Source organism: Lithobates pipiens, unplaced genomic scaffold (genome assembly GCF_037356315.1).
Source record: "Lithobates pipiens isolate NorthernLeopardFrog02 unplaced genomic scaffold, aLitPip1_a1.2 Scaffold_23, whole genome shotgun sequence".
NCBI lineage: Eukaryota > Metazoa > Chordata > Amphibia > Anura > Ranidae > Lithobates > Lithobates pipiens.
The window spans coordinates 213,699,339-213,718,461 of NW_027507785.1; positions in this window are offsets into that span (position 1 = coordinate 213,699,339).

Sequence of the window (19,123 nt, forward strand, 5' to 3'; positions counted from 1 at the left end):
TTGTACCAATCCGTGCCAGACCTCCCCGACTCCCGGGCTCCTGCAACACTTTAACTCCTATCGTGGGGGGTTTAGGTGCCCAAAGAAAAGAGCTAACAATTCCGTCTATCTGTTTGATAGACCGGCGCATGTCTTAGGAAGTAAAAGATTACTGGAAGGACCTTCATTTGAAGCAGGCTAATTCTTCTTAGCAAGTACAGCGGCAATATGGACCAGGCCTGCACTTTCTGAGGAAGGTCAGCAGTGGAAGTAAATTCAGGGACAGGTACTCATGGAAATTCACTGTAATTTTCACCCCAATATATTTGAGAGACGTAACCCATTGCAGTGGCAGATCTGGATCAACTCTCGCTTTGGCTTTGACGTCCAATGGGAGAATCGACAACTTACTCCAGTTCACCTTTAACCCTGAAAATTGACAAATTCATCTAAGATTGCCAGGACTGCCTTTAGCAAGTCACCCGGGTCATTGAGAAACAGGATCATGTCAGAGTATAGAGACAAAGTCTCATGAATTGTACACACTTTTATTGCCTGTACGTCTCCGGAAGATCTCAGTGCAGTGGCCAGGGGCTTCATCACTAGGGCAAACAGAAAAGGGGACAATGAACAACCCTGTCTGGTGCCCCTGCCCACCTCCAAAAAATCAGACACCGCCGATCCTTGTCTAATGGCCACTTTGGGGTTAATATATAGCATAGAGGCTTTTTCTATGTCTATAGACACTACAATTCTGGTCTCTGAGTCAGTAGGCGGGAGTTGCGGGTGGGTGAAGAGTCTCCTTAAATTCGTCTCTGTCGACTTCCCTGGCATGAAACCCATCTGATCTATATTAACTATGGTCAGTATAACTCTAGCTAGTCTGGTTGCTAACAGTTTAGTTAAGATCTTTAGATCCGTATTTAAAAGGGCTATGGGGCGATATGATGTTCGCTCGGTCGTGTCTTTCCCTGGTTTCAGCAAGAGGATCACATATGCCTCCAGCATTGAGTTAGGTAGGGAGGAGTTGTCAATGCAATATTCTAGTAAACAGTTGAATCTAGTAGCTAGCTGTTCTACATTGGATTTGTATAAATCTGCGGGGAAACCATCTGGTCCTGGGGCCTTGTTGGGATGGGAAGGCAAAAATTGTAGCCTGCACCTCCTTGACTGTAATTTTGGCATCTAGCATGTTACAGTCTTCTTCAGACAGTCTCATGAGAGGTAACTTTGCTAGTAGCGAGTCTAATGCTACAGAGTCGTATTTTGTAATGGGGCAGTATAAGGTTGAAAAGAAATCAATAAATTCCTGCATGATGAGTGATGAATCAGTGACCAATGCTCCCCCTTTATCTTTAATAACTGGGATATGTGCAATTGGGTGGTGATCCGCCACCATCATAGCCAGGAGTTTCCCATTCTTATCCCCTTCTGCAAATAACGTATTGCAACTCATTTGCAACTCATTTCTAGTTCTATTGTATTTTTGCAAGAAACCCATTTAACGCAGTTTACATCAATCCGTATAAAATCTGCACAGCACCCTACGATAATAGATGACCATGGCAGATTATTGTTTCTTCAGGGCATGATGGGTGGTATGCAATATACTCTAGTGAATATTTATTGTCCGAACATTAAACAATCAACCTTTTTTAATCGTATATTGTCTAAATTGTAAGATTTTGCCAATGGCACTATTATATTAGCAGGAGATATTACCATGTCTTTGGATCCTTTAATCGATACATCCAGAGGACATTCTAATATCTCCTGTAGAAACCTCTCTCATGTAAGGATCAATCTATATCAATTTCAACTAGTTGATGTTTGGAGAATCCTAAACCCTAAGGAATGTGATTATTTTTATTATTCTAAAACCCATGATTCTTATTCCAGAATAGATAATAACTTCATAGATCACTTTCATCTCCTGTTGGTAAAGTCAGCTATTATAAGGACTGGTACCATTTCGGATCATGCCCGTGTCTATCACATTGACATTTTATGGCCAGCCAAAACAACAATTTGGCTGGAAACTGAATGATTTTCTTTTTTCCAAGACATCGGATTGTACGGACCTCTCAACCAATTTGGTTTGGTATTTTGCGAGAATAAATCATTGGAAATGCCTGAGCCCACCCTGTGGGAAGCCTATAAGGCGTATATCAGGGGGAAACAAATTGAATTGGGTGCTAGGAAGAAAAAAGAACAACAATAAAGATTGACAGATCTGCTATCCTGGAAAATCTTACACTAAAACGTGAGGAGCTAAATCAATTACTCGAAATGGATTTTAAAAGGCGCTCCCAGTTTGTGTCACAGAGATTGTATTAATGGGGAGACAAACCAGGTAAAATGTTTGCTCACCTTTATTTCTAAGATTAAATCCAAGTCTGGGGAGTTTGTGCATACTGCCTCTGATATTTCACAGACTTTTTGTGACTTCTATGCAGACTCGTACAATGTGTGATGGTATGCGAGGTGAGATACACGATAATAGGTGCATTTCACCTCACATTCGTTCCATTGTAAGGGACTAAACTGGAATCCGGACAGGTTTTTCCAGTCTCTGTGGCAGGCTGGGTTCTGGTCTGCATGTTTGGGTCCACTGGAGTCCACAGTCAGCTGGACTTTAACTATCCAGGGAGAGAACACAGCAGGGCTCTGGTTTAAGGAACGTGAGTGAGAGGAGCTCGGGCTGTTGGACTAAAAAAGGTTTGCTTTTCTGTATGTTTTGTGGGTGACGGGGACCTTCCCCCGCACTGTATAGAGAGGAGACTATTTGTTTAGTTAGCGCCGGACGGCAAGGATTTAATTCACTGTTTGTTTTTACTTTGCAAACCTCCTGCAAATAAACCTGGCATCTGATTGACGAGATGGAGGGGTGGAGCACCATGAGGTAGGCGTGTGCTGAGGACGACTCCCTCCCCTCTAGCCTCCAGGATCCACGCAGCCCCAGGATGAGCGGCGGAGAACGCGATGAGCGTAGCCGACGCTGAGAGCGAGACCGAGGCTGAGACGCTCGGAAGGTCCCAGCAGTAGCACACTCGGCGGGAGCCAGCATTAGCATTCCCGGATCCACCGGTTGGTGGAGGAGGGCGGAGAGTGCGGAACAACCCAGCGGGCGGGCGAAGGAGTGAGCGACACAGGAACCAGTCGCCCGGAGAACGGGACAGTTGAACGGCAAGGTTGTATCCCGCTGGACTCAGACGTGATTGGGAGCCCCGCTGAGTGAGTAGAAGAGCGGCGGAGCGGAGCCAGGAGCCAGTGGAGCTAAGCTGCAGAGGACAACATTGCAGAGGAAAGGTACCGGACGGGGAAGGGGGGAATGGCTAGGCGTATGAAGTGAATAGACTGTCTGAAAAGGGCTATAATAAACGGACGAATACCACAGAGATAGCGTGTGGGAACGCTGATGGAATATAGTCAATCTGACTGACCTAAGTAAGCTAGTAAGAAGGGAGAAGGTGTCATATCCCCCACAGGCTGCTTGAAGGTATTGTTATTCTCAGTATACTGCTATCTCTATATGCGCCACACATACCTATGTGGTCCGGATATATCAAGCAATAAGCAATAAGCAATAAAGCCAAAGACTGTAGCCAGCCCTGATAATAAATAAGCCGTCCCGGGCGATTACCGGCGTATACTAGCCTCTGTTTACGCACCTTGAAGGGTCCAAATTACATCCCGACTGGACTTAACCCCAAGAGTAAGGGTACTCCATATGTTTAATAGGGGAAAGAAAGAAGGACTGCGGCAATTACAAGGAAGCGGCCCCCGGGTACACTAAAGCAGGGAGCCAGAGCATTTGCATTCTCCCCGGCCCTTCGTGGATTAGAGGGCCTCCCTAACATGCCTGGACTTAGAGGATTTTCTCTCTTTCTTTTTGTTGGTTTTTTTCTTTTTTCTTTTTTTTTTTTGTTTGTCCACCCATAACTCTGTCTGAGAAGAGTATTTAATCACCTGTGTCACTCCAAAGAAGTAGCACGATTAAAGTGGGGACCGGAGAGGGAGCTGTGCCCATATTAAGGAAGGACTTTATTTTACCTATTGAGCCAAAGGCAGAGGCACTGAGGGTAGGGACAACAAACAATTGCCAGCCTAGGAGGAAGGAAACGTACATGGCTGGTAGCTGAAGAAATTTTGAAGATCCTGATGTCCCAATACTCCCTGGAATAGACGATTTGCTTTGGCCCCCCGACCTCTTCAGGAGATATTTGTCTACACACTGATTGACTGCCTAGGAGGGTTTTACCCCCCCCTTATCTTTAATTTATTGAATGAGTACATCGAAGGTTATATTTGCATTGCTGTACATGTATGTGTAAAAGGGACACGGGTGGACCTTAGGGGTCTATACGTGTCACTCTGAAGGGACGCCTAGGTTATAGAAAGGTGGGACAGTAATAGAAATAGTTCTGGAAAGAAAAATAAGGGGGAAAGAATGAGGGGGAAGGCAAAAGCAGGTAAAAGTGCCCCTCCTGTACCTAGCCCCGGAGGGATTCAGAGATACATGGCAAGTAACAGCACTAACTCCAGTACGCTAGAGGAGGGGCAGGAAAGTCCAAAGCAAGAAGTGGGTAGGAGGTCAGGCCTGAGTAGACAGAAGTTGGGAGGGGAAGGTAAAGGAGCTAAAGTGGATGGGGCTAAAAGTGCGGAGATGAAAGGGATAAGCCCCACAATACAAAGCTCTGCCAGAGGCCAAAGGGAGGAAGAGGAGGAGAGAGCAATAGGAGAGCCTGCGCACGAGGAAGGGACCTTGCGATCACGTCCCCAAGTTGAAACTACTCTGATAAAAGAGATGCTGGGGGAAATGTTCGCAAAAATGGAGGGGGCCCTAAAGATAGAGATAGCGGGAGTGCGTGCAGATATAGGTCGTGTACTGGAGAGGGTAGAAGAGATTGAAGATAGAATGGACAACCAGGAGCTTAGGATAGACGAGATAGCGGATCAGGTACAGAATCTCCAGAGAACAAATAGGTCCCTCCTATACAAATTAGAAGACCAAGAAAATAGGAGTAGGAGGAAGAATGTACGTATTAAAGGTATCCCCGAAAAATACGGTGCCACGGAGTTGGGAAAAATAGTACAGCAGGTCTTTAACCCGTTGTTACAAAAGGAGTCCACTGAAAGTATAAAGTTTGATAGGGTCCATAGGACTGCAATTAGGGGGGTAGTAAGTAAAGATGCCACACGGGATGTAGTAGCCAGGTTCCACTACGCAGAGGAGAAAGGGCAAATAATGGAGAAACTAAGGGCAGAGCCGGAGATCTCCTTTGAGGGTGCAGAACTGCGGGTGTTTTCAGACCTAGCCCCGGAAACACTGAGGAGAAGGAGGCTTTTGAAACCTCTAACGGAAGCTATGAATGCTGCGAGAATCCCCTATCAATGGGGCTTCCCAGCATGCTTGAGGGGGCGAAGAGATGGACGCTCAGCGGTTCTGCGCTTCCCGGAGGACCTAAGAAGGTTCTGTGAGAGCTTAGGGATCACCCCCCCTTCCCTACCAGGTTGGCAGGAAGAAATAGACACTCATGCCCCTCAAAGTAAGCTAAGATGGCAGAGAAGAAGAAATAGAGAGATGAATGGAGGGGATGGAGACAACAGACACAGGGGGCAGCAAAGCTGAAGGCAGGCGGGAGGGGGAGGGAGGGGGGGAGAGGGAAACGGGAAGAGGGAGTCGTCGTTGCTGGGTAGGCGCCACCAGGTGTGAACCCCTGGGTAAATATGAAATATAGACAGTATCAGAGAGATAAAGGTCGGCTTCATATACCCATAAAACGGGGGAATCCCCGACCAACGTCTGCAGTTGCAGAGTTGGGGGGGAGGGAGGGAGGGAGGGAGGTGGGGCTGTTTTTCCTGGGGTTTTCTTTTTTTTTTTTTTTTTCTTTTACGTCCTTCACGCCCTCCTTGGTCACCCGAATAGGAAAGCCTCCACTGGGTCGACATGTGTCAAATAATAGAATAATTCTTAATGGTCCTGATTAATGTGGTAACATATAATGTGAGGGGACTAAACACTAACGAAAAAAGATACAAGATTAATAAAGAACTCCAATTTATGGGGGGAAATATCATCTGCCTCCAAGAAACATATATTACTAGTAACTCAGGGATAAAAATGACATCATCCCAATTCCCAATGTGGTTCTATGGAGACTCTCCCTCTGCGCACTCCAGAGGGGTAGCCATTGGTTTTGACAAATCAGTAAGATTTGAAATAGAGGAACGACTGACGGACCCAGAGGGGAGATATTTATTTTTAAAGGGTAACCTGGGAAATATGCAATGTACCATTGTTAATGTATATGCACCAAATAGAAACCAAGAGAAATTTCTATTGAGAGTATTAAACAAACTGGAGGAATTTAGAAAGGGTATGGTAATCCTAGCAGGCAATTTAAACTGGTGTTTAGACCCGAAGTTGGACTCCTCGGGAGGGGGTACACGGGGGGCTGAACAGCGGTATAGAAAAATAAACAAAGCACTGAGTAACGCCCAGCTCCAAGATGTTTGGAGAGTTAACCATCAGAAAGAACGGGATTACACTCACTTCTCCTCGGTCCATAAAACCTTCACAAGATTGGATTATATATTCGTAGGACAACAACTAATGGCCAATATAAAAAAATCAGAAATTAAATCAATCACTCTTTCCGACCATGCCCCGGTGAAAATCCAACTAGAAATACAGGGCCATATGGGGACAGGAAGTGCCTGGAAATTGAACGACTCTCTCATTCAAGACCAGGAAGTAAGCACAAAAATTCTGCAGGAATTAAAGGATTTTTTCGAAGTAAACGACACAGGAGAATATTCAAAGGCTACTATCTGGGAGACACATAAGGCAGTCATCAGAGGGATGTTAATAGGAATTGGCGCAGGGAAGAAGAGAGCTAGGGAAAAGGAGAAAGCCCAGCTGTATAAAGAAATAGAGGACCTTGAACAAATGACTAGACCTAGAGGGCTGCAAGACACCCAGGAATTATTGAAGAAAAAAAGAGAGCTAGAAGAAGTATTAGAGCAGGAGAGGAGAACGGCTTTCCATAAAATAAATAGAGAGAGATACCTATGGGGGAATAGGTCAAGCAAGTGGCTAGCAAGAAGAATAAAAGAACAGAAAAATAGGACCTATATACTGAAGATCAGAGACAAAAAGGGTGAGATGAAATCCGCTACACCGGAGATTGCAGAGAACTTCCACTCATATTTCAGCGCCCTATACAATATAGGTATAAGAAGGAAGGAAGGGGGGAGGAAAGAAGCAATCAGGGAATATCTAGAAAAGCTCGACCTGCCAAAAATTACATGGGACGAGAGGCAGGAATTAGAGGTATCTCAGGTATGGAAGTGGAAAAGGCAATTAAAGACACAGCTCTAGGGGGAAGCCCGGGTCCCGACGGTTACTCTATTTTATACTACAAGAAATTTCAAAAGTTTTTGGCACCCAAGCTATGTGAATATTTCAATGAGGTGGGGGAAGGGGGGGCCTTTCGGGAAGAGGCCCTGCTCGCCCATATCACATTGATTTTAAAGGAAGGGAAAGACCCCGCAGCATTGGAAAGCTATAGGCCGATATCTTTGTTGAATACGGACGTGAAAATCTATGCGAAAATTTTGGCCGAGCAATTGAAAACCCTCCTCCCTGAGAGGATACACACCGATCAGGTGGGATTCGTTCGGGGACGAGAAGGGAGAGACAACTCTTTGAAATCAATTATGTTGATACAAGAAACATCTAGAAGAGAAACTCCCACTCTGTTATTGTCGGTAGACGCTGAGAAAGCCTTTGACAGAACAGATTGGGAGTTCATAAATGAGACCTTAGAACACATGGGTTTGGGCGATAGAATGATGAAGTGGGTTAAAGCCCTTTATAATAAACCGACAGCAAAGATTAAGGTGAATGGCTCCCTGTCCCGCCCCCTTGAATTGTTCAACGGGACGAGACAGGGATGCCCACTATCCCCGATTCTCTTCGTGATTGCCCTGGAGCCGTTACTGGCAGCGATCCGGGGAAATCGGGATTTATGGGGAATTGAGGTGGGAGGAAGAGAGCATAAGGTCTCTGCATTTGCAGATGATCTGCGACTATATATTACATACCCCAGAATATCGATCCCGGTGGCAGTGAAGGAAATGGAACAGTATGGGCGACTATCAAATTTCAAAGTTAATTTGTCCAAAACAGAAATACTAAATCTAAACATAAGGGAAGCGGAGCAAAGAGAGTTGGCAGCTAGTTTACCTTTTAGATGGAGTGGAGGGGAGTTGAGCTATTTGGGGATAAAATTGACAGCAAAGAGAGCGAATTTATTTGAAGCTAATTATATTCCCCTGCTCAATAAAATTAAAGTCCAATTGAAAAACATGAAACAAAAAGGAATATCCTGGATAGGAAGGGTGAATGTAATAAAAATGTTTATATTACCTACAGTACTATATACTTTTCAAATGATCCCCATCCCCCTCCTGGGAAGTTTTCTTAGAAAATTAAAATCCTTAGTCCTCACATATATATGGCACCCAAAAAAAGCACGTATCGCATACAAGGTCCTTGCGAGGGAAAAGGAAGAAGGAGGAGTGGGTCTCCCAGACTTCAACAAATATTATGAGGCCACAATGCTATCTAGGATAGCTGACTGGATCCATAACTTAAAGGAGAAGAGCTGGGCGGAGCTTGAAACAAGATTAAGTGGGACGGATTTAGCTAAAATGATTTGGATCCCAGCCCAGATGCGTAATTTAGGAATAGGTACTAGTATAATCACAAGACACACACTTATATGGGATAAAATAAATAAGTCACATAACTGGACATACAATTCCCCACTTATGTCACTACTTGACACAAAATATTTTTTACCAGGAATGGAAGAGCGGTTGTATTATAGTAGATGGGCACAGAAAGCAGAAATCACATTAGGAGAGGTGATTAAAGGGAATAGGATTGTAACGTTTAGGGAAATCACACAAGAATGGGGACATAGAACATTAGATAGATGGAGATATACCCAAATAGTACATTTTACACAAGGGCTCCCACAGCCTCTACGAGGATTGAAGGAGTTAAGGCCACTAGAAAAATTATTTAAAGATGCACACTGTATAGTGAAAAGGGTTTCCAAATTATATAAAATATTACGAGGTGAGGGTGAGGGGGAGTTACCGGAATATGTAAGAAAATGGGAAGGGGAATTAGGGACACTTAGAAATGACGAACACAGAAGGAAAATATTGAAAATGACATACGCACTAGCGAAAGACGCACGAACCCATGAAATGGCATATAAATTAATAGCAAGATGGTATATGACACCCACTAGAATGCAGAAGCTAGGAACTGGTGAGGAAGCGATGTGCTGGAGGGAATGTAAGGAACAAGGATCGTTTAAACATATATGGTGGGAGTGCCCGAAAATAAGATCTTTCTGGGATAAAATAATTAAAAATATTTTTCTGATAACCGGAAGGAGGATTAGGACATGTCCATGGGCTTGCCTGTTCCACGATACAGACATGGGAGTAAGGCAGTACAAAGCTACACTTGTCCCTTATCTCTTGAATGCAGCCAAAGCCTTAATACCGAATCATTGGGGAGACCCGCAGGAGCCGACAATTCTGGAGTGGGTGAAGAGGGTGGAGCAGATTAGGCAGATCGAAGATGGGATCAATAAAACCCAGGAGATAGAAAATGAAATTCAAGGAAAGTGGCAAAAATGGCTGACATTCTTAGAGAGTGGGAATTACCATGTCTGATTAAATAGGAGAAGGTGACAAGGAGGGGGACGAAGGACGAAGGGTATAGGAGGAGAGGGGGGGGCACTTCTCCTCCTTCTTTTTTTTTTTTTTTTTCTTTGCCCAAGGGGGGTGGAGGGGGGTTGAGGGGTTTTAAATGTATTTCTTAAAAGGAGAGGTGGAAGTAGCCTACGGTTTGTGAAATAAATTAAAAAATATTCTCATCCGCAAGAATTGTAAAAACATATCTGAATAATGTACTAAAAAGATAAATAAAGAATATATAAAAAATAAACCTGTCATCTGCCAGATTTTTAAGAAAGTGCATGTTTGCTGACTGTCATTCAGAAAAGGAGATCCCCACAAGCTAATCTCCCCACAAATGTAAGAGATAAATTAAGTCCAGAATCTATAGAGGAAAGACATTGAAAAATGTTACATCATCTGCAACAAGCACAGCTACCTAAACTCACTAACGAGTTCCTTGAAAAGCTGGAATCTGAATTTAAAGTCAACACCGGCGGGTAAATCCCCAGACCCAGATGGGTACACAATCACTTATTATAAGAAATTTAAGGAGATCCTTGTGTCACATCTGAATTCTTATGCCCATTCCATTGCGGGATCAGAGGGTTTTCGATCGGAGTCACTTATTGCATACATATCTATAATACCAAAGCCAGGAGAAAGATCTATGCAGTTGCGTAATTTATCGCCCATAATCATTACTTAACATGGATATAAAGATATATGCAAAGGTGTTTAGCTACTAGATTACTCCCCCCGAACCCACACTGGATTGGTTTAGACAAGACAGGTTTCATCCCTGGTCGTGAAGCCAAAGACAATTCCTTACGAACACTGTCCATAATCTCTTATGTTAGGAGTAGCATCCAGCCTGCCCTAATACTTTCAACCGACAATCAAAAGGCATTTGATAGGGTGGACTGGGAATATTTGATGATGACAATTTTGGGTATATGTTTTATCGAATCGCATCTTTATACCTACAACCAACTGCCAGGATATGGGTTTATGGTTTATTAAGTGATACATTTATTCTTAAAAATGGCACAAGACAGGGTTGTTCGTTATCACCTATTTGTATTCTCCATTTATTTAGAACCTTTTCTTTCAACTGTAAGGATGAACCCAAACATACACGGTGTAAAAGTAAAGGGAAAGGAACATAAATTATCTGCATATGCAGATGATGTGCTATGTAATGTTCAACAACCAAGGATTACATTACCAAATTTTCTTGAGTTAATGCAGGAATTTCAAACTATATCTAATTTTATGATTAACATGAGTAAATCTGAAATACTAAATATATTAATACCTATGCACGAAGCGAAACTTTAACAATTTTATTTCCCTTTACCTTGCAAACATCTACCTTAAAGTATTTAGGCATTTATCTTACTAAGTCTTCCTAACTTATTTCAACCTAACTATCTTAATTTGCTTAATAAAATCAAATTAGACTTCCGTAAATGGTCCCTCCTTTGTCATTCTTGGCTAGGTAAGATTAATGTTGTAAAAATGAATGTCCTTCCCTGAGTCCTATATGTCTTTCAAATTTTACCTTTGGGTGTCCCTATAGGATTTTGTTGGGATTATAATTCCCCAATAATTGCCTTGTTGAGACACGAATACTTTATGCCAGGAGTTTTATATAAAGGTTTTGAATCATGGTTCCCAGGGCCTACACCATTATTATACCATTGTTACATCAAGTACTAAAGAATTCAAAGATTAAACCATTAAAGTCTATGTGCGGAGTGGATCAGCCAACATTTATGGTTCAGTGGAGATATGCATAGTTGTCCCAATTTATTTAGGGTCTCCTGCAACCTATTCGTTCGTTAAAAGAATTGAACCCTATTGAAACAATTAAGCAATATAAGGACCCACCACAACATTGTATCTCACTTTTTTATAAAGCTCTGATGACCCTGCAAAATTTGGGATATCAAGATTATATAGGTCGCTGAGAAACAGGCTTACAAATTACACTTACAGATAAACAAAAAGATAAGATTATATGTCTGCAACGTAGAATGATGGAGGTAAATTTTAAACTTCTTGCTCAATGACATTTTACACCAGTAAAACTGCATGCAATGTTCACATCAAATTCGCTCCTGTGCTGGAGAGAATGTGGGGACCAAGCTACGCATGGGCATATATGGTGGTCTTGACCTAAGATCCACTCGTTTTGGGAAGAAGTGGCAAAGTTGATCTCTTTGATACAGGGGCAAGTAGTTTTTATTTCATTGTACGACTGAAGCGATAAGTCTATATAGGATGTCTATGACTCAATATCTGTTAAATGCATTTAAATCTCTGATCTGACTAAATTGGGGAAAATATTCTATACCTACTATCTCACAATGGCTACGTAGGGTTGATGAGCTATGTTTAATGTAAGAAATAACTTGTAGAAATAAAGGGCTGACCAGGAAATAACTTAAAACATGGGCAAAATAGCTCAAATTTAAGAAAACTATGGGGGTTATTTATGAAAGGCAAATCCACTTTGCACTGCAAGTGCACTAGAAAGTGCACTAAAAGTGCACTTAGAAGAGCAGTCGCTCTAAATCTAAGGGGTAGATCTCAAATGAATGGAAGCTCAGCTGATTTTATCATTCAATCACGTGCAAGCTAAAATGCTGTTTTTTATTTCCCTTGCGTGTCCCCCTCGGATCTACAGCGACTTTAATTCCAAGTGCACTTTCAGTGCACTTTCAAGTGCACTTGCAGTGCAAAGCAGATTTTCCTTTAGTAAATAACCCCCTATGGTATATTACGAAATAATTTTAGACTCCTGTGAATAGTGAGTCAGAGTATGATTTATTTGACTAATTTATTACTTATTTATTGGTCTTAGGTCCTTCCCATTTCCTTTTCCGCCTTCCTATCTTCTTGGAACTTATACTTTTGTTTCCCGTTTTATGTTTTTCTTTCTTTTTTTTTTTGTTGTGACTGCCCTTTTCCCTTTATTTTTACACATTATTTTTCCACTGTAGGGGAGAGGACAGGGAATTATATATAAGCTATACTTATGATTGGAATATGTTGAAAAAAACAAAAAAGCGTAACAGACCAGTTAACCACTTTAGCCCCGGACCAATTTTCAGCCTAAGGACCCGAGGTCTTTTTACAATTTCGCACTGCACTGTTTTAACTGGTAATTGCGCGGTCATGCAATGTTGTACACAAACAAAATTTGCGTCCTTTTCTTCCCACAAATAGAGCTTTCTTTTGATAGTATTTGATTGCCTCTGCGATTTTTATTTTTTGCGCTATAAATGGAAAAAGACCGAAAATTTTGAGAAAAAATGATATTTTCTACTTTTTGTTATAAGAAAAATCAAATAAACTCAATTTTAGTCATACATTTAGGGCAAAATTTATTCAGCTACATGTCTTTAGTAAAAAAATGTCAATAAGCGTATATTTATTGGTTTGCGCAAAAGTTATAGCGTCTACAAACTAGAGTACATTTTCTGGAATTTACACAGCTTTTAATTTATGACTGCCCATCTCATTTCTTGAGGTGCTAAAATGGCAGGGCAGTACAACCCCCCCCCCCCAAATTACCCCATTTTGGAAAGTAGACACCCCAGGGAAATTGCGGAGAGGCATGTTGAGCCCATTGAATATTTTTTTTTGTCCCAAGTGATTGAATAATGACACAAAAAAAAAAAAAGTTTACAAAAAGTTGTCACTAAATGATATATTGCTCACACATGCCATAGTTATATGTGGAATTGCACCCCAAAATATATTCTGCTGCCTCTCCTGAGTACTGGGATACCACATATGTGGGACTTTTTGGGAGTCTAGCCGCGTACGGCACCCCGAAATCCAATCACTGCCTTCAGGATTTCTAGGGGTGCAAATTTTTGATTTCACTCCTCACTACCTATCACAGTTTCGAAGGCCATAAAATGCCAAAATAACACAAAACCCCTCCAAATGACCCCATTTTGGAAAGTAGACACCCCAAGGAAATTGCTGAGGGGCATGTTGAGCCCATTGAATATTTTTTTTTTGTCCCAAGTGATTGAATAATGACACAAAAAAAAAAAGTTTACAAAACGTTGTCACTAAATGATATATTGCTCACACATGCCATAGTTATATGTGGAATTGCACCCCAAAATATATTCTGCTGCTTTTCCTGAGTACGGGGATACCACATTTGTGGGACTTTTTGGGAGTCTAGCTGCGTACGGCACCCCGAAAACCAATCACTGCCTTCAGGGTTTCTAAGGGTGCAAACTTTTTATTTCACTCCTCATTACCTATCACAGTTTTGAAGGCATTAAAATGCCAAAATAACACAAAACCCCCCCAAATGACCCCATTTTGGAAAGTAGACACCCCAAGGAAATTGCTGAGGGGCATGTTGAGCCCATTGAATATTTTTTTTTGTCCCAAGTGATTGAATAATGACACACAAAAAAAAAAGTTTACAAAAAGTTGTCACTAAATGATATATTGCTCACACATGCCATAGTTATATGTGGAATTGCACCCCAAAATATATTCTGCTGCTTCTCCTGAGTACGGGGATACCACATATGTGGGACTTTTTGGGAGTCTAGCTGCGTATGGCACCCCGAAAACCAATCACTGCCTTCAGGGTTTCTAAGGGTGCAAATTTTTGATTTCACTCCTCACTACCTATCACAGTTTCGAAGGCCATAAAATGACACAAAACTCCCCCAAATGACCCCATTTTGGAAAGTAGACACCCCAAGATATTTACTGAGAGGCATGTTGAGTCCATGAAATATTTTATATTTTGCCACAAGTTGCAGGAATATTACAATTTTTTTTTTTTTTGCACAAAGTTGTCACTAAATGATATATTGCTCACACATGCTATGGGCATAAGTCAAATTACACCCCAAAATCAATTCTGCTGCTTCTCCCGAGTACGGGGATACCACATGTGGGGGACTTTTTGGGAGCCTAGCCATGTACGGGACCCCGAAAACCAAGCACTGCCTTCCGGATTTAAATATAAAACGCTACCAAAAAAACTGTTAGCGATCGCTGGGATCAGGCCTGACTCTGCGATCGCTGTAGTTATGTGTTTAGTATTTTGTAAGTGACAGTGATCGATCGATACTGCACTTGGGTGGGCTGGGCGGAGGGGCAAAACGCAGGTGCTAGCAGGTATCTGGGCTGATCCCACTAACAATGCGTTTTTTTGGAACCCTAAACTGCTGGGGACGCTAGTATAGATCTGATCAGATCAGATATTGATCTGTTCAGATTCTATACCACTACGGGAGGTGTATGCTTTGCGCGTGGGTGTTAGCGGTACTGGCACTAGCCTAGCGCTGCCTGGGGCGACTCAGACCCTGACCCTAAAACCTAATTGATATCACCCGCCGGGTGATCAGGAGGTTAAACCTTTATTGGGTAATAAATGGTGGGTGCCCTGATGCTATAAAAAGCAAACTAACTAACCAGAGTCACCCGTAACACTTATACGGTGATCACTGGTGAAAGGGTTAACTAGGGGCAATCAGGGGGTTCAAATTTTTATTAGGTAGTATATGGGGGTCCCTGGCGCTATATAAAAACCTGACGGGGAACCTAAATAACTAACTGGCTAACCAGCGTCACCAGTGACACTTATACAGTGATTGCTGGTGAAAGGGTTAACTAGGGGCAATCAGGGGGTTAAAACCATTATTGGGTAGTATATGGGGGTACCTAGCGCTATAAAAACCTGGCGGTGAACCTAAAAAAATAACTAGCTACCTAGCGACACTAGTGACACTAATGCAGCGATCAGAAAAATGATCGCTTAGTGACAGTGGCAAAATGGGGTGAAAGGGTTAACTAGGGGCAATCATGGGGTTAAAACCATTATTGGGTAGTATATCGGGGTACCTAGCGCTATAAAAACCTGGCGGTGAACCTAAAAAAATAACTAGCTACCTAGCGACACTAGCGACACTAATGCAGCGATCAGAAAAATGATCGCTTAGTGACACTGGCAAAAGGGGGTGAAAGGGTTAATTAGGGGCAATCAGGGGGTTAAAACCATTATTGGGTAGTATATCGGGGTACCTAGCGCTATAAAAACCTGGCGGTGAACCTAAAAAAATAACTAGCTACCTAGCGACACCAGTGACACTAATGCAGAGATCAGAAAAACGATCGCTTAGTGACACTGGCAAAAGGGGGTGAAAGGGTTAACTCTAAGGGCAATCAGGGGGTTAAATCTTTATTGGGGGGTGGTAGGGGGCTAACCTGGACCTAACACTAACTGCCCTGACACTTTTTACTTTTACAACTGACACTGAATGCAGTGATCAGTAAATAAATGATCACTGCAATCAGTGACACTGTGACTGGGGGGGGGGGGGGATCGGGGGGCGATCGGGGGGGTTTGTGTACCTGTGTGTTAGTTAGTGTAGTGTCTGGTACACTAAGGCCGCGTACACACGCGGGGACTGTTCGGCCAACTTTGTCCGCTGAACAGTGTTTCGGTGGACAGTCCGCCCGTGTGTGGGCGTTCAGCGGACAGTTTCAGCGAACAGTCCGCTGAACAAGGTTTTTCGGAATTTCCGAAAAACTGTCCGCTGAAACCTTGTTTCAGCGAACAGTTCCCTCGTGTGTAGGCTTGTTCGACAAACTAATTTCCGCGCATGCTCAGAAAGGCTTTACACGCCGAAAGTTATAATGCAGTGTATAGGACGTCGTATTTTTCGTCCCGTCGTACGTGCCGTTCACGTCATCGCGCACGGTTTCAGCAAACTGTTCGTCCGTCGTGTGTGGCCATGTCCGTCCATGCTAATTTTGAGCGGACTGTTTGCCGAAACTGTTTGACGGACAAAGTTGGCCGAACAGTCCCCGCGTGTGTACGCGGCCTTACTTTTAGTCTTGTCCTCGTAGTCCGGTCAAAAAGACCGCCCCGAGGAGAATGACATCACTTCCTCCCTGCCTGTGTATACAATACACAGTGGGAGGAAGCTTCTCATTCACCAGGAGCGATCGAGAGGAGATGGCCAGAAACCAACGGCCATCCCCCCATCCCGGATCGCTCCTGCAGCAAAACGGACCGCCGCATCCAGCGGGAGGGGGTCCGACCGGACCCCCCACCTGCTGGAAGGCAAGCACGTACATGTACGTGCTTGTGCCTGTACATGCCATTGTGATGACGTACGATGGCATGCGGCGGTCGTTAAGTGGTTAACAAAAATGATGGACACAGTTGGTAATTTCACTAACCTGAATTAAAGTAGAATTATAAGCACAGCTTTTTTTTGTTTTGGGTAGAGTTTGTAGCCCTGTATAAGGTTTATTTTAGCAATCTTCCCATTGCGGAAATTTACCTTAATTTTCTGTCCCATAGCCAAACAGGAAGTGAGAGGAAATCCCTGCAAATTAAGGGAAACTCTTGGGGACTGTTAGGAGCATATGCACTCCTGCTCCATTACAGCTGCTGGTTCCAGCATCCTGGTTTTGGCTGTGGCAATTTCCTTCTCTGTCTGTCCACCTGTAGGGTGATTGATTGTGGCCAGACTCTGGGTGGAGACCCAACCTGATTTAAGCTTGCTGTCTCATGCTTGTGATAGAGTGTGTAATACCTGATAAAGCTGACTTTTTGTCTGCCCTGCTCTGCTAGATTGAATTGCCCTGTGTATGACCTTGAATTGGATAAGGACTATTCTCTGAACTCTGCCTGCCTTTTACCTGGACTGTCATTGAGCCACTCTGCCTTTCTGCCAAATGCAAATACCTTGCGATTTGTCACTTCTTTAACCACATGCTTCATATAAAGTCCCAACCTTTTCTCCTCAAGCAGAATCACAAGTACCTGTTTGCTTTGCTCAGTTCATGCCTGCCCTGGCGTGGTGGCCAGGCACTATAGTAGTGTGCATAAGTCCTGGGGTCAACCAAGTACCAGTAGGCCTGTTAGCCTTATGGGAAAGAGGGCTGCTATAGGTGAAGAACACAGTAGCCAGCTATTGTGTCTGACCACCTTCGTTAGTGGTACATGTGAGAGGGTCACCAGGACTAACCCCTGTCAGATTGTTTTTTCGCCATCTGTGTCCCATTGTGAAGATTTCCCTTCACTTCCTGTCCTATAGCCAAACAGGAAGTGAGGGGAAATTCCTTCAAATAAAAGGAATTCCTTGGGGACACCCAGGTCACCAGAACTAGTGCCTTTATTGGAAGATTTCACCTCTACTACTTTTCTGGGGACAACCCAGAATTTAGGATTTTCTTATACTTTCACTTTCAATGATAATGGTCAGCAGGATAAATAGAAAGGGTGAATCTCCGAAACAGGGACACCGACAGCAATGCAGCAATGAAAACTGACAGGTGTTCTAAACCCTTCTCACCTCTATCCAAAACTATAATATATATATATATATATATATATATATATATATATATATATACACACACATATATATATATATATATATATATATATATATATATATATATATATATATATATTGTAGCCTTATGAGTTTATGTGAAATCTCCATTAATACCTGTACAATATTGTAATTAGAAATATATTTCCATTAGATTTAAATATATATTTAAAGTATTGAGTGTTTGTGTTGGTGTTACTGTAATTGGTTCAACTTCAAAGCTTGGCCTTTTGCTTTCCCTGATAACATCTCACCTGGGAAGTAAACAACAGCTTTCGTTGACTCATCCAATCAGGCTGTTCCCAATATACATTTACTAGGTACAGTGACCAATTAGGGAGAATTATATTAGCCACACTACAGAAAGTAGGGGGGGATATAATGCTTTGTGAGCAAGCCAACTCACTCTGGTGTGGGAGCACACGGCAGTCACCATGGGCTGACCTGAAGTTAACAGGTAATCTAACTCTGAACTTGCACCTTATATTGTATTGTAAATATGGTTCTGTGAGTAATTTGTAAATATCATGTAAGCCAGGGGACCTACACTGTATATTGTGATGTAAATACTGTCTGGTGTGTAATTTGTATATATTATGTAACCCTATAAATAAATGTGTATTGCTGATTGAACTATCTCTTTTGTACAAGATCTCTCAGATCTAGATATGTATATGTCCATACTACTACAATAATTGGGGGGTATGCACATAATCATAAATACTAGTCAACAATATATATATATATACACACACACACACACGATTTTTTTTTTTGGCCCCCCCGATGGTATATATATATATATATATATATATATATATATATATATATATATATATATAGCATCTCACAAAAGTGAGTACACCCCTCACATTTTTGTAAATATTTTATTATATCTTTCCAGGTGATGACAACACCAAGAAATGACACTTTGCTACAATGTAAAGTAGTGAGTGTACAACTTGTAAATTTGCTGT